Genomic DNA, 15,924 nt, shown 5'->3' with positions numbered 1-15,924 from the left:
CAGTCCCGCACACCGTTAGGCCGTCTTCCGCTCACGCCCCAACATCGTGCAGCCCGCCTCCAGTGGTGTCGCGACAGGCGTGAATGGAGGGACGAATGGAGACGTGTCGTCTTCAGCGATGAGAGTCGCTTCTGCCTTGGTGCCAATGATGGTCGTATGCGTGTTTGGCGCCGTGCAGGTGAGCGCCACAATCAGGACTGCATACGACCGAGGCACACAGGGCCAACACCCGGCATCATGGTGTGGGGAGCGATCTCCTACACTGGCCGTACACCTCTGGTGATCGTCGAGGGGACACTGAATAGTGCACGGTACATCCAAACCGTCATCGAACCCATCGTTCTACCATTCCTAGACCGGCAAGGGAACTTGCTGTTCCAACAGGACAATGCACGTCCGAATGTATCCCGTGCCACCCAACGTGCTCTAGAAGGTGTAAGTCAACTACCCTGGCCAGCAAGATCTCCGGATCTGTCCCCCATTGAGCATGTTTGGGACTGGATGAAGCGTCGTCTCACGCGGTCTGCACGTCCAGCACGAACGCTGGTCCAACTGAGGCGCCAGGTGGAAATGGCATGGCAAGCCGTTCCACAGGACTACATCCAGCATCTCTACGATCGTCTCCATGGGAGAATAGCAGCCTGCATTGCTGCGAAAGGTGGATATACACTGTACTAGTGCCGACATTGTGCATGCTCTGTTGCCTGTGTCTATGTGCCTGTGGTTCTGTCAGTGTGATCATGTGATGTATCTGACCCCAGGAATGTGTCAATAAAGTTTCCCCTTCCTGGGACAATGAATTCACGATGTTCTTATTTCAATTTCGAGGAGTGTAGTTTACATTAATATTTATTTTAATTTCCTTTCTTGCATAATAAGTCAGTTGTCTCTTGTGTCAACATCATTGTCGCCGTCATTATCTGAAATTATAGTTTTACCTAACCAATGAGAGGCAAGAAACGAGGCAACATATTTCTATATACATAGAGCAATGAAATGTATAATCATGGTTGTCTCCAATATTTGACAGTTTACTCCAAATATGCTGCTATTTCTGAGGTTATGGTTGAAGTGAGACCTGAGAACACAGCTGTTTTTCTTCCAAAATACATAGTGGATATCACATCTATTTTGGTATGAAAATGCAACAATATTCCTTCATCTTAAGCTTCCAGACTTTTTGTCTGTCTGTGGCTGTCTCATTGGATGCAGGGATCCATCAACTGATACACCCTCTTTTGTTTCCGTCATACCACATGGTGGATGTTGACAGCATAGTTGCACAAAACATATAAGTATGCTAGTTGCCACTATCTAGACTATTACTGTCTCCTGCAGAAACATCCACTGTTGTTGAGTATTTGTCCAATTTTAAAGTATTCAATTCAGACTTAAGATGGCTTCAGGCAAGCTGCAGTTTAAATGTTATAGATGTTCATAAAAATCCAAGGTAGGTGGTATATGTTCCTACTATTGGAGCATGATGAAATTTATTGGCCACCAACCACTCCCGTCCCTATGTTCATCACAGTTCTCAACCCAATTGGTGTCAGTGTTCCCCCTCCATCCCTTCTGAATTCTTCAAAATAAATCTGCATTTGATCTCAACTGCCAAAGCTTAATTCATAAACATAGGAACACCCTTCTATTCATTTATAACACAGCATAAAAACATTGACCTCAGCAGCAGTACTTTAATCTGAGAATGTGAGATAAGCCCGTAATTTTTGGATGATGAATTTGGGGAAAAACGCTCATCTTATAAATGGTAAATACAATAATTGCAAAAAAGCAAGGCACTTTTTTATCCATTCCTTTCAGTGGTTTATATCATTATTGGTTAAATAATAATGTTATCTTCCTTGTCAGTCCCTGCATTAAGAAATATGTTCTTATATATCTTAAAATTTCTTAATTTTGTCTGTTTCTTATATTTGGTCTTTCTGTTATATGCCTTTGTGAACACTACTTGGTGGTGGTGTTATTAATGGTAGTGCAAGGGCAGATGAACATTGACCCACACTAATAAGTGACCATTTAAGTAGCTATACATATAGGTTTTCATTGAAAAGCAAGAAATAGAAAACAATGGACCCTAGAAGTTCACCTTTATCAAAAATGAGAATAAAAGTGATTCTGAGTTGCATCAAGATTCTTATAAGATTTCTAAAAACAGCTCTGAAGAAAAAATAGCCACATGAAAATTATGTGCAAAAAGACAGGTGTACACACGCGCGCGCACACACACACACACACACACTCACACACATATCCATCCGCACATACATTGGTGTATGTGCGGATGGATATGTGTGTGTGTGTGTGTGTGTGTGTGTGTGTGTGTGTGTGAGTGTACACCTGTCTTTTTTTCCCCTAAGGGAAGTCTTTCCGCTCCCGGGATTGGAATGACTCCTTACCCTCTCCCTTAAAATCCACATCCTTTCGTCTTTCCCTCTCCTTCCTGAAGAAGCAACCATCGGTTGCGAAAGCTAGTAATTCTGTGTGTGTGTTTGTGTGTTTTGTTCACTGTGCCTGTCTGCCGGTGCTTTCCCACTTGGTAAGTCTTGGAATCTTTGTTTTCAATATATTTTTCCCATGTGGAAGTTTCTTTCTATTTTATTTGAACCATAAAGAAACTTTGATATGATTAGTAGCACATCCTGAAAAATATTAGAAAATCCTAATACACTTAATTTCCTGCAGCAATTTACAGCTTCATCAAATACAACATTTTATTTCTTGATTACATTGCAGCTGGTAAGGAAGAATAGTATAGATTTTGATCATGCATTGACATAATTTCATTGTTGAACAAAGCCTGCAGAATTAAATAATAACTGAGTAAGTTGCTACTTATTTCAGAGAGAGATTAATAGTATGCAGATTTCTGCTTTTTGAAACTCTTTATACTTAAAGCATGACATGCACCTTAATGCCAGAGAAAAAGATAGCTAACGAAATTGTTAGCTGATATTATAATGCAGGGCACTGCCACAGCCACTAAACTGTCAAGTGATCACTGATTTGAGGGGTCCGACTTTGATGTATCCAAAGCTCGTGTTCAGAAAGAATACTGTTAAATTATCTGATAAAAATATTTGTCTACCATATCACAAATCATGCCACTATTGTAACAGTGTTTTCTTAACAGAATTTTGTTATAAACTAAATGTCTTGTGTTAGATTGTTATTGAAAATATGCATATAGTTCCCTCCAGTATGGTATGGTATAGTATAGTGTAGTATTTTCATTCTTATAGCATTCTTACTTTGTACTTGTAACCATTTTACCTTTATCATCAGCAATTAAAATATCATTGGAGCTATTTTGTATACTAGTGATAACCCATAGATGGATGTTAAGAGTGGTGTACCTGTAAGGAGGTGGTTGGATGATGCACAAAACACACACACACACACATGTTTGTAGTGGTGGAAAATCCAAAATGGAATAACAACAGTATGAATTATAATACATTACTACACTCAACACTTGATGTGTTTGGAAGTAGCAACATTAATTGCTTTGTTATATATGGATAGATAAAATCTTATCACCGAGTGGTGGCAGGAGAACACACACAAAAGATGTGCAAACATATTAGCTTTTGAAGCCAGTGGCTCCTTGTGGCAGAAAGGTTAAATAGAAAGAAAAAGGCTAAAGGAAGAGGACTGGTGAGATTTAGGTGATGGAAAGTGTTACGGAAAACACACACATAATTCCGGGTCAGGGGAGACTTTCTGAACAGGATGAGAAGTAAAGACTGATTTTGGTATCTGCAACAGACAAGATTTGAAAAACTGAGAACTTAAAAGTGGAATATAGGGTAATAAGCAAGGCAGAGGTTACTGAAAAAACAACATAAAAGAGCCAACAAAAGTGGAAAGATCAGTGCATTATACAAAGTAGACAGGTGAGGGGGCATATCTCTGGCTTGGTTGATCAATATTAGCAGTCCATATTACAAATACTCCCCTCCTACATGAAAGACAGTAACAGTTTCCTAGACCTCTGAAATGTGTGCCCATTCCATTCCCACCAAACATCTTACTTGTCACTATTGATGCCACCTATTTCTGTACAACATTACCCTTGTACATGGTCTGTCTGCTACTGAACAGAACCCTAACTGACACTCCCATGATTCCAAATCTATTATGTCCTTCCTGTTCACCATAATCAAGTTAATAACTGACAAACAGCTACTTTACCTTGGAGAGACAGGCATACAAACAGATCAGGGGCACAGCCTGGGAACAAGGATGGCTCGTTTGTATTCTAATGTTTTCATGGACCGCTTGGAGGTACTGGCATAGAATCTCTAAGCCTTCAGCCATGTTGGTTTGGATACATTGATGACATTTTTGCCATATGGGCTCATTGTGAGGATGACCTGTTGAAATTTTGAAATCTCTAACCACATTCCTTCAACTAAATTTCGTATGGTCCTGTTCTGTATCTTACACCTTACGTTGACCTTGTGCTCACCAAGAGTCAACTACACACTTCTGTTCACTGTTCCAGCCCTGGGATGGTACTGGGTGACAAAGGGAACATTCCTTCAGGGTTGGTTCTTGGAGATAGTAGGAGGATTCAGGGTGTGGGCGAAGTGGCACGGGAGATCTGTTTGCGGATGAGGTCTGGAGGCTAGTGCCTGTGTGTGAAGACCTTGGCGAGACCCTCAGCATATTGAGTAAGGGAGTTTTTGTCACTACCGATACACCATCCCTGGGTGGCCAAGCTTTATGGGAGAGACTTTTTGGTGTGAAAGGAATGACACTAGCTTTTCTGAACTGTGCAGACAGGAGTTATCTTTACAGTACATTCTCTGCTCCTGTAGTTATCCCAGCATCAACCTACAGTAGCATACTGTCCCCACACCATCTGCCTTTCAGTTTCCACTCCTTCTGTCCTATCATCTCCTCCCCATTCTTATCTCCCATCTATTTGCAACCCTCTGCTAATGCAGCTGCCTGTCTTCCCCTGCTCCTCTTCTTTTTTGCTCCATGTTTTCCCTACCTCTCTGTCCCACAGCTTCCTGATGCTGCACCTGTTGGCATTCTAGTCCGTGCATGCTCCACCGGGCAGTGTTTGTCTCTGTCCCCACCTGTACATCACACCTTTCTCTTCCGTGCACCTTCCAGATTGCTACTTGCATCCCACATGATGTTGCATTCCGATCCGAGATGCTGGAGTTGGTGATCGTGTGTGCACGAGGTGTGCTTTCTTGTGTAGGCGAATGGTGTGTGTCTCTCCTTTACTGATGAAAGCTTTATGTAAGTGTCTTTTAATTGTATTTGTCTACAACTAGACATGTCTTCATTGTGGTAAGTAGCAATCTGTCTTTTCCTACACTGTTGATATTCCTTCTTGGAATTTCCATTGTTTGATTGTTGTTATGGAGTTTTTATTTAGAAACCTATGAACATTAACACCGAAATTGGGAGTTCTTCCATCGTGCATGAAGTACATTTTGCTGCAATCGTAAAGGCACATCTAGCAGAACATATCGAACAAACGAAAGGATGGCTGACATAGTGTTTAGTGTATCTGGGATTGTAAAACAGTTAAGATCCTTAGACTCCAGGAAGGCCTCTAGCCTAGATGGTATCCCTGTAAGATTTTATGTTGACTATGCTACAAATATAGCATCATTCTTATCCATCATCTATCAGAGATCATTGGAACAGCGGAAAGTTCCACGAGACCGGAAGAAGGCCCAGGTCATAGCAATCTATAAAAAGGGTAGAAAATCAGGTGCACATAATTACCGGCCAATTTCACTGGGATCGATTTGTTGTAGGATCATGGAACATATTTTGTGTTCAGACATAATGACTTTTCTAGACTCAGAGAAGCTCATCTGCAGAAACCAGCATGGTTTTAGGAAACAGCAGTCGTGAGACACAGATGGCCCTCTTTGTTCATGATATACAAGCAGCTCTAGATACCTGCTCCCAGGTCGATGCCATATTTCTCGACTCTTGAAAGTCATTCGAATCAGTTCTGCAGCACTGTCGCGTGCTGCAAAAAGTGCGTGCTTAAGGTCTATCTGATGACATATGCGATTGGATAGAAAGTTTAACAGACAGGGAGCAGTATGTCGTCCTGAACAGGATGACTTCAGGTGTGCCCCAGGGCAGCGTAATAGGTCCTCTGCTTTTTACCATCTGGTTGATGGTATTGATAGCGGCCTTGGACTGTTTGCCGATGATGCTGTAGTCTACAGGAAAGTAGTATCACACTAAAGTTGTGAACAAATCAATGAGGATTTGCAGAAAATAAATGTGTGGTGTAATGGCTGGCAGTTATCTTTCAATGTTTTAATATTAGTAAGTGTAACCTACTGCCTATAACAAGGCGAAAATCCCCATTAATGTAAGAGTACAAAATAAATGCCCAGTCTTTGGCAGCGGTAATATCCGTCAAGTATCTAGGTGTAACTATTTGAAATGATCTCAAATGGAATGATCAGATTACACAAGTAACAGCTAAGGCGAACTCTAGATTACAGTTTATTGGTAGAATCCTGAAGTGATGCAGTCCTTCAACAAAGGAAATAGCTTACAATACATTAGTTAGTCCAGTCTTTTAGTATTGTTTGTCTGTGTGGGCCCCTTACCAGATGGGTCTGAGTCAAGAGATTGAGAAGATCCAAAGAAGAGCGGCAACATTCGTGACTGGTACATTTAGCCATCGTGAGAGCGTTACAAATCTCATAGAAAGTTTGAAGTGGGTCACACTTGCAGATAGATGGTGCGCTATACAGAAGGGGCTGCTCATTAAATTCCGAAATCTGATCTTCACCGAGAATGTAGAGCATATATTATTACCACCAACTTTCAAATCGCGCAATGATCACCATTCAAAGATAAGTGAAATAAGAGCTCGTACTAAGGCGTTCAGACAGTCATTTTTCCCTCGCGCGATCCGCGAGTGGAACAGTGGGGGGGGGGGGATATGACTTTGGCACAAATTGTGCCCTCCTTGTGCCCTCCACCACACTCCGCTTGGTGGCTAGTGAAGTATATATGTTGATGTAGATGTAAGTTACTCCACTGAGCCTGGATGGGAGACCATGACATCCTGTCATACATTTGCCAACAAATGTGGCCCCAACCTTGACAGAAAATCTTTGTTAATAACATGATTGCACAATTTTATGACAATTCTTGATAGCCTGTACATGCCGATTGTGAAAATTTACAATATGATCACACTGGAACAAAGCCTCATTAGTGGATGACACATTTGCATTAAAGTGAGAGTTGATGCATTGCTGAATGAACCATTTTCAGAAGTGTACCTGTCTGGGAAAATCAGCTGTTGATAGTACCTACACTCGCTGTTCGTGGTACAGGTACAGCAGGTTCTCATATAGTGCTCTCCAGTCATAGTATCAGCATTTCTTGTTGCAGCTAATTGTCTTGCACTGACACTTGGGCTGTTGTCAACTCCATGAAGAAGTTTACGCTCCAGTTGAGGTGTCCTCATCCTTCAAGGCCTCCCCCTGTTGCAAGAGGCAGACTTAAATGTCCCATGCTCCCAAAGACAATGCTCAATTGCTTCATGTCCTCCTATCAGGTCACTGTCATTCTGGAAATTTCTCCCAATACAAACATTTAGTACCATGACCATTACAACCTGCTAATTTATATTGCAAATAAGCATCTGCCAACTCTGCATTTGATAACAATTCAATTGCACTGTATCAGAAACCAAGTCAGTGATGAACACTAAACAGTTGATTCTACATGCTTGATGCAAAAAAAAGTGAGTAGAGCAGTGCGGTTAGCTGCATGTAAACATAAACAGTGAAGTGAGTCACATGTAAAAATAACATTTGTCCTATTGGAATAACAAACACTGGTGGTGAAACTAAGAATTACAACTTACTGTACATTCTAACAAAAAATAACCGGGAGATATTTTGAACATATGTAAGAAAATGTTTCGTGTAATGCTGGTATATTCTGTTTCTGCATGATTCCCAAGAGTAATGTGATTATGAGAACAAGTAGAGAATGAGCAGTATCCTCAAAATAAAGCATTTATGGACCCATGTCCATGTAACACACTTAATTCATCTGTATGTGAGGAATGTTTCCTGAAAGTTTGGCCATATATTTCTGTTACACCCTGTAAAATGCTTTTAGCTTTTCACTCTATTGCTTTTTCAGTACATTAAAGTTGTGTGTGTCACAGGGAACGGGGATCTTGGGTTGGCCATCGGGATTTCGAGGCACAAAGGGCTGTGTTTAGGTGGATATTTGTATTACCCTAGCTGCTCATGGGACCAAGATGGGCCCTTCGAAATCTTTTCCTCCTCTCAGTGGAATGGGTAGACTGCTTGGAGGTACCAACACACAATCGCACAAGAGGCCTCCTATGACAAGCCCTCCAGATTCTGGAGCTATTAAAAGTAGTTTGGTATTTAGTAACAGAATGAATGCTGCAGGACAGAAGGTATTATTGATGGGGAACCCTTGGAAAGTCTCCCTGTTTTACGTTCTAAAGGGTTTAGAGGCCATCGCAGGGACAATAAAATAAATCAATTGATTATGAAGTGGGAAACTATGGACAAAACTTCTGATTCCCAGCAAGCAATGACTTACAGAAAGTCAAATGCCTTGGAGAGTATGGCATGGTAATTGAGCTCCACACCACTTTGAATTATAGCAAAGATGTTGTTAAATGCAAGGATCTGGTGGACATACCCAAAGAAAAACCGAAAAATTGAGTGAGCCCAGGAAGGAATAGTCAATGTGCAGAACATCACAAAAAGAGTGGATGGCAGTCTTGTCAAATCCAACTCCTTAATCCTGATATTCAGCAGCACGAAACTTCCATAGCACATTAGAGCAGGCTTCCTTTGCATCAGCAAGTGGCCTTATCTCCCCAACCCAATAGTGCAATGCCAATGCCTTGAGCCTACTATTCTCAAGGAGTGCGAATTGCTTTGGTGATCATCCAGCTTGTAGTTGGGACTGCAACTTGTCTCTTGAAGAATGAAAGGTACAAGAGCTTAAGACTATAAAGCACATCCCGTATAATGAAACGAAAAAGATGTATAAAGCAGTGCTACCCTGAATGTTTGCCAAGTACTTTACTTCAGTTAAACAACGAGTGCAGAAAGCCAGTGCTGCTACACAGAGGTTGCTAATATCAGTACTAGTACCAGCATTTGTCAATGTACTTGTGCTGCTTCAGGAATTTCAAAGCTTGTCCTTCCTCTCCCATTCAGAAAAGTCTATAGTTGCTGACCTTGTGGAACTCCCTGCCCTCCAAAGATCAAGTCTTGTCCACCATCAGCACTGCCACTACCAGTCCCACATTTGTGCTCTGAAGCTGCCACAGACAAACAAACATCAATACCAAAGACAAATAGTAGCCCACTGACAGATATGGGAAGTACACAGTCAGACTGATGTCAACGTCATCCTCTCTGACGTCTCTCTCAATCTTCTTCAGAGGCGATGGACTTTGATGTGTGACTGGGGCATTCATCTCGCTCCAAGACTAAGCCTCCATCCATAGCAGGCTCCCCTCCCCAACAGAGTCAGGATGGAAGTGCTAACCCTGTGATAGATGGCTCCTATACTACAGTGGAACATTAATGGGTTCAGGACACATGGAGGAAATGAAACTCCTAGAAAAGGAATGTCCCCTGTGCTTGTGTTTGCAGGAAATGGATTTTAAAGTATTTGATGCCACTGTACTGTGGGGCTATACATTCTATCGCCAGGATATCCTGATTGAGGAAAAGGCCAATGATGAAGTCGCTGTGTTTGTCAATAAAGCATACAACCCCTCTGCTGTCCCCCTGGTGACTGACATCCAAGCAGTTGCCATTGAAATTCTTCTGTGTCAGAGGATGACGGTTTGCTCACTGTATCTGCTCTGAAAGATGCAATACTCTCTGAGACTCTCTCAAATCTTCTGGAACAACTCCCCTGCCATTTCTCCTACTGGTAGACTGCAGTGCCCATCATGTATTGTGGGACTCGACCTCTACTTGCCTTCAGGGTCAGGTTTTGGGGAGCCTCATAACATCTCATGAACTGTGCATCCTCAACACAGGTACTTCAACTCTTTTTCTGTGTTACTACTGGGTCATTTACAGCCATCGACCATTCTTTCTGCCCTCCAGCCCTTGTGGATCCTGGTCAGTGGGAAGCTATGAACAACTTCATTCCAGTGACCATTTCCCCCTCCGCATTCACCTACTGGATTTAGCATTACTTGAACAGAAGCCACCAAAATGGATGGTCAGCAGGACTAACTGAATGCTATTCAGCCAGCTGGCTGTGTTTGAACACCATGACGGCATCCAGGGATGGGTGGACAACATCACACGAGTGATCTATCATGCTGGTGACTTACCCATTGCAAAGTCCTCTGGTTACCTTAGGAGGCAACTTGTACCTCGCTCGACTGGTGAGTGCCACTCAGCAATCTGGGCCAGGCATGTGGCTCTTTGATGATTTAAGTACTGCCCAAAGGCAGCCCACCTCACAGCATTTTGGGTCGCAAATCCAAGGCTCAACAGGTAGTTAAGGAGAGCAATAAAAGGTCATGGCAAGCATTCCTGGTTTTCTTCAACTATTCCATTTGTTCTACAAAAGTACAGGAAGCCATCAGAAAGATACCTGGTAAACACAGTTGTTAACCAATAGTAGCAGAAGTGAAACAGGGATGTCTCCATAAAGCACCAGGAGATATTGGTCAGATGCTGGCAAGCATTTTGCAGAAACTACTGTCAATACCAGCCAGGATCTGGCATTTCGTCAGTATCGTGTGACTGTAGAGAGGGGAAAATTTGACCTCAGATCCCAAAATTTTCTCTCTTTCAACTACCCTTTCTCCATGTGGGAGCTGGAATTGGCACTGTCTGAGACTTGTGATACTGCACATGATCATGACCAAATCCAGTACTGCATGCACCAGGAGTGCCAGGACTGTCAAAAGAAATACTCCTTGTATGTTTTAATTTGATATGGCAGGCAGGTCACTTCCCCAGCTCGAGAAGAGATGCAAATCTGATACCTCTCCTCAAACTAGGAGAGGACTGCACATATCCCAGTAACTACCAGAGTATTGCCATGACGAGCTGTGTAGGAAAGATCCTGGAGCGAATGGTTAACCATTGTCTGGTCTGCTTTTTAGAGACCAGGAAACTCCTTAGCCACTCTCAAAGTGGATTCCAGAAGTATCGGTCCACCGTCGAAAATGTAACCCTGCTAGAGGCAGCTATTCAGCTGGCGTTCTTACATAAGTATCATTGTATTGGTGTATTCTTTCTTTAATATCACTAAGGTTTACGATACTACTTGCAGACCGTGTGTTCTCATGCAAACTGCATCAGTGAAACTCTTGTGGCCATCTCCCCATTCTCATATAGTCTTTCCTGTCTAAATGCTTAAATTTTAGGTCATGAGTTGATGACACACTGTCAGATCAATTTGAGCAGGAGTATGGCATCCCTCAAGGCAGTGTTTTAAGCGCAACCATCTTTGCCATAGCCATAAACAGTATCCTGTCTACTGTAAGGATTATTGTACAAAACTTCTTATTTCTGGACGATCTGTCTTGCATATGAGGGATATCATTCCACATTTTAAAGACTCAAGTGACATTTCTGGGCCTCATTTGTGACTGACTCCAAACTGTTGTTGTTACCACACCCGAGAGACCTGAAAGCCAGAAGACACTGAATGTCTTAAAGTGTTGTGGCAACAGGTTTTGGGCAGCATACAGGGCATGTCTGCTTCAGTTTTATGAGGCTATTGTGTATTAAACTACAGGTGCACAGTGTGTGAGTCGGTGAGGCCCTCCCTCCTGAAGATCATAAATACTATCCACAATGCGGGGATTAGGGTGGCTGTATGTGCTTACAGGACCAGCCCCCACACGCATTTCTGTGCTGTGGCTGGGGAACCACCACTCACCATCCGGCGGCAGCTCCTCATGCCTCACAGCTCCGGCTCCACCTGCATATCTTACTGTTGCTCATCTGCTTAAGTAATGCGTTTTCTCCAATCATCCACGAGCAACAAGTCCATTTGGGATCCGCGTACAGCATGTGCTGGTATCTGTTGGTGTGGAGCATTTACAACCCCAAAGCCAGGATTTTAACTGTCTGCCAACCTGATACTGCAGAGGCACTGAGTAATTTTAGATTTGTTGCAGTACAGCAGAGACTGCACTCTTGCATATGTTTTTAATACATTACATTTTGGTATTTTAACTGAGCACTACAGCTGTCTTCACAGATGGGTCAAAACAGGGGCCTTTGTTAGTTGCCATGTTGTTTTCCCTGATCTTGTCTTCAAGGTCTGATTGCCTTGGGCTTAACTATCTTCAACGCAGAACTGTATTTGATCTTGTGGAAACTGGAGCAAATGATACATCCTTAGAGTGCTAAATTCCTTGTCCGTTGAGATTCTCTGATTACCCTTCAATGTCTGCAACATTTGTACCTAGCAGAGAAAGTAATCCAGAATATCCAAGATGCCCTTCTCCAACTACAATGGCTGGGAAAGGGGAGGGTGTCTTTCTGCTTGCTACCAGAGCGCATGGGTATTGCGGGAAATGAGACAGTGGATGTAGCAGCCAAGGAGGCATGTAATGATCCTCAGTCATTTCAGTGTGCTACCCCATGCATGCCATCACCTCGCTGTTGAGGTATAGAGTTATGCATTAATGAAAGACAAGTGACTGGAAATGATTGACAATAAGCTGCATCTAGTAAAGCCCACTACGCAGCCATGATGTACCTCCTTTCAGCCAAATGAGGTCTTCCTTATTCATCTTCGCATAGGCAACAGTCCTCTGATGCATGGCTTTCGCTCCATTGCGACAACCTTATAATATGTGGTGCTTGTTGCATTGAGATCATGGTGCGCCACAAGACTGTGTTTTATTTTTGTACAAGAGGGGAGCAGCAGATTTACCAGCAGATCTGCCCTCTATTTTAAGTGACATTAAAACAAATGTGGTTAGAGTTTTAAGGTTTTGTGATTTGTCCAACTTGCAGTAATTCTGTGGGTCAATGAGAGTGAGGTGGGAGTGAGTGAATAAGTGTCATTTTATAGGTGTTCTCCTTACTGTGTAACAACAATTTTAGTCGAGTGCCCATAAACTCTAAAACACACACACACACACACACACACACACACACACACACACACACACACACACACCTCTTCGTCACTCTTCCTTTCTTTTAACCTTTCTGCCAGAAGCCAGAGGAAGTAGCCACTACTGGCTCTACAAGCTCGTGTGTGTGTGTGTGTGTGTGTGTGTGTGTGTGTGTATGTGTGTGTGTGTAGATGTTGTGGAACAAAAACAAAATTTCTATCAACTTTGACTCTATATGGAATTGTTGTGCACACACACTGTGCAATACAGCAATCAGTCGCAATCCCCAAGATTCTCTTTATTATTCTTGCATATCTAGATTTTAGCTAAAATAGCCATCTTCAGTTGATTTGAGTGAGATATAATTCAACAAACACCCATCAATACATAACACCATATGACTTTATTGGTGTACAGGCAGGAGGAAGCTCAGTGCCTGTACACCAATAAATTCGTATGATGACATGTACTGCCGGGATTTTGTTGGATTATAACTCAGTGAAATGTACTGAAGATGGCTATTCAGAGCTGGAATCTGGATATACAAGAAAAATAAAAAAATCAATGAGATTTTGACTGATTGCTGTATTCATATCCTTCCTTATAATAAAGAAATTTAATGAAAATTTTACCAAAAGATGATGCTGTAAATGTCGTAAGGTAAATGAGGGTGGCTACAAACGACAGATGAATCACAATTCGACAGCTATGGTTTGATTTGCACATTATGTCATCCATACTGTTCATTGTGCATGATTGCAAAAATTTGCCAGTCAGCAGTTGTGACACTGTTAGTAAGTTAAGCCCACCCACCACACCAAGGTAGTACCACATTGGATAGGAAAAAGTCAGTTTTTAACTGTAGGAGACTGAAACCAGTAAAAAAGTAAAATGACATTGGTTTCTGATTGTCATGAGACTTGACATAAAATGTGTTCAATATGCTATCCAGCATTTTCTGCCCCAAGTTGAAATTGAGAAACATGTTCCAGAACAGATCAGTGTGTCTTGAGGGTCATGTTCAGAATGTCTTACACAGTGGATGCCTTCAATTCAGCTATGTTGGAAACTGGAACACTGAACACCTTATCTTTCAGGTAACCCCAAAGCCATAATCACAGATTAAGATCAGGTAATCCGGATGGCTAGGCTGTAAGGAAATGATAGCTTGATAAATCTGGCATTTCCAAAATGCCTCTGCAGCAATTGCTTCACTGGCTGTGCAATCTGCAAAGTGCTATTTTGCATAAAAATGAGACTACCCACATCACATGTCCGTGCTGTTGAAGGATTGGAATGATGTTGGCGGGCAAACAACTGTTGTAGTATTTACTAGTGACGGTACAAGTAACAGGACCCAAGTGACTTGTCTTCTTGAAAAAACACAGCCTTGCAATAAAAGATGCTGTCAACCTGCACCTCACAGTCACCTATGCAGAATGAAGTGGTAATGGTTGATGTGTGTGCTGATTTTCTGTTGCCCATATTTTTCAGTCCTCCTTATTGACATTTCATTGGAGATAGAAATGGGCTTCATCTGTTCACAGAATATTCTATGGCCATTCATTGTCCACTTCCATACCAGCAAGAAATTCCAGAGCAAACATTTGTCTTAGTTTTTTCATAGCCTTGGGTACCCAGAACTTCTGAAGGGCTGCTGGCGTGCAGTCACTGTTCCTGTAAAACAGCTTTACAGCATTGTACAGTCCTACATAGAGAGAGTCATATTGGGTGTCTTAGACACAAATGGAGGAACAGCCATGTGCTGTGCATCTTGCGCATCTGGTGTGCATATTCTGATGCACAGCACCATCTGTTGGTCAATTTTTTTTTTCTTTCCCTCTGCATCAATAATATGCATCCAAATTTGACATCATTCTGAGCAGTGGTTCTCTTTCTGTAGCATTTGAAACTGCAGCTTTAATTATGGATGCTCTGTGTAAAACAGGATGGTTGTTCCAAGTGGAAACAAACTGCAGATCCCTGAGAGGATAAGGAACAAAAAGGGTCATATGGACGTTTGGTCAGAGGTATGTTCCAAGTGGGGTACACCCTCTTTAAGTTGGAGGTAAAAAATCTTTGATAGTGTAGATTTCAGTGATTAAAAGTACACATGTGAACATATGAGGTTAGTGGGAATGTTCTGTGTATATTAATGTTTTAGTTCCACACTCACACACATGGTGCCTATGCCACAGAGTCGCCACAGAGGCAAGTCGATAGGTAATAAGATCTGTGTGTATTGTAAGTGATACCATAGTGGTAGTGATCATGATAAACATTACTGCCCTCTTAAGAATGTGGAGATAAAATATTAGTACCGATAAAACATTTCCTCTTCTGTGATATGTTCTCGTGTGTACTTTCAATCATTGAAATCTATACTGTCAAAGATCTTTTATTTCCACCTTCATGTGGGTTTTTCTCTTTTAGAATACATCTCTGGCCTTATGTCCCTATAACCTGTTTTACTCCTTATCCTCTTAGGGATCATTGCCAGCAATTCATCCCAACTTAGCAAAGTCATCTTGTATGTAGCTATGCATAGAGTGGGAGTGTGATAATAAGCTGTGCTTGTGATCAGAAAGGGCTGTTATTCAATCCTGATCCAGACAGACAGATTTCAGATTATCATGGTTGTCCCATATGAACATTTGACCATAGGAAGTTTCTTTCTCTGAACTTACTCAAACTGAGACAGTCTTCTCATTTTTTTTTTTACTTCACGATCCCTATAAGATGTTGAACACTTTTGTAAGTGAATTATTTCTGTGTTCTTTCAT

The 15,924-nt window shown here is 42.0% G+C and overlaps 1 protein-coding gene across 1 annotated transcript in view; it reads left to right on the top strand.

Moving 5' to 3' along the window:
• The window catches only part of LOC126354336 (surfeit locus protein 6 homolog), a 73,158-nt gene that overhangs the window by 55,440 nt on the left and 1,794 nt on the right, over positions 1 to 15,924 (top strand). The gene's annotated exons all lie outside the window — the stretch shown is intronic.

The sequence above is a fragment of the Schistocerca gregaria genome, chromosome 3, assembly GCF_023897955.1.
Source record: "Schistocerca gregaria isolate iqSchGreg1 chromosome 3, iqSchGreg1.2, whole genome shotgun sequence".
NCBI lineage: Eukaryota > Metazoa > Arthropoda > Insecta > Orthoptera > Acrididae > Schistocerca > Schistocerca gregaria.
This window is presented reverse-complemented; position numbering and strand designations above follow the sequence as displayed.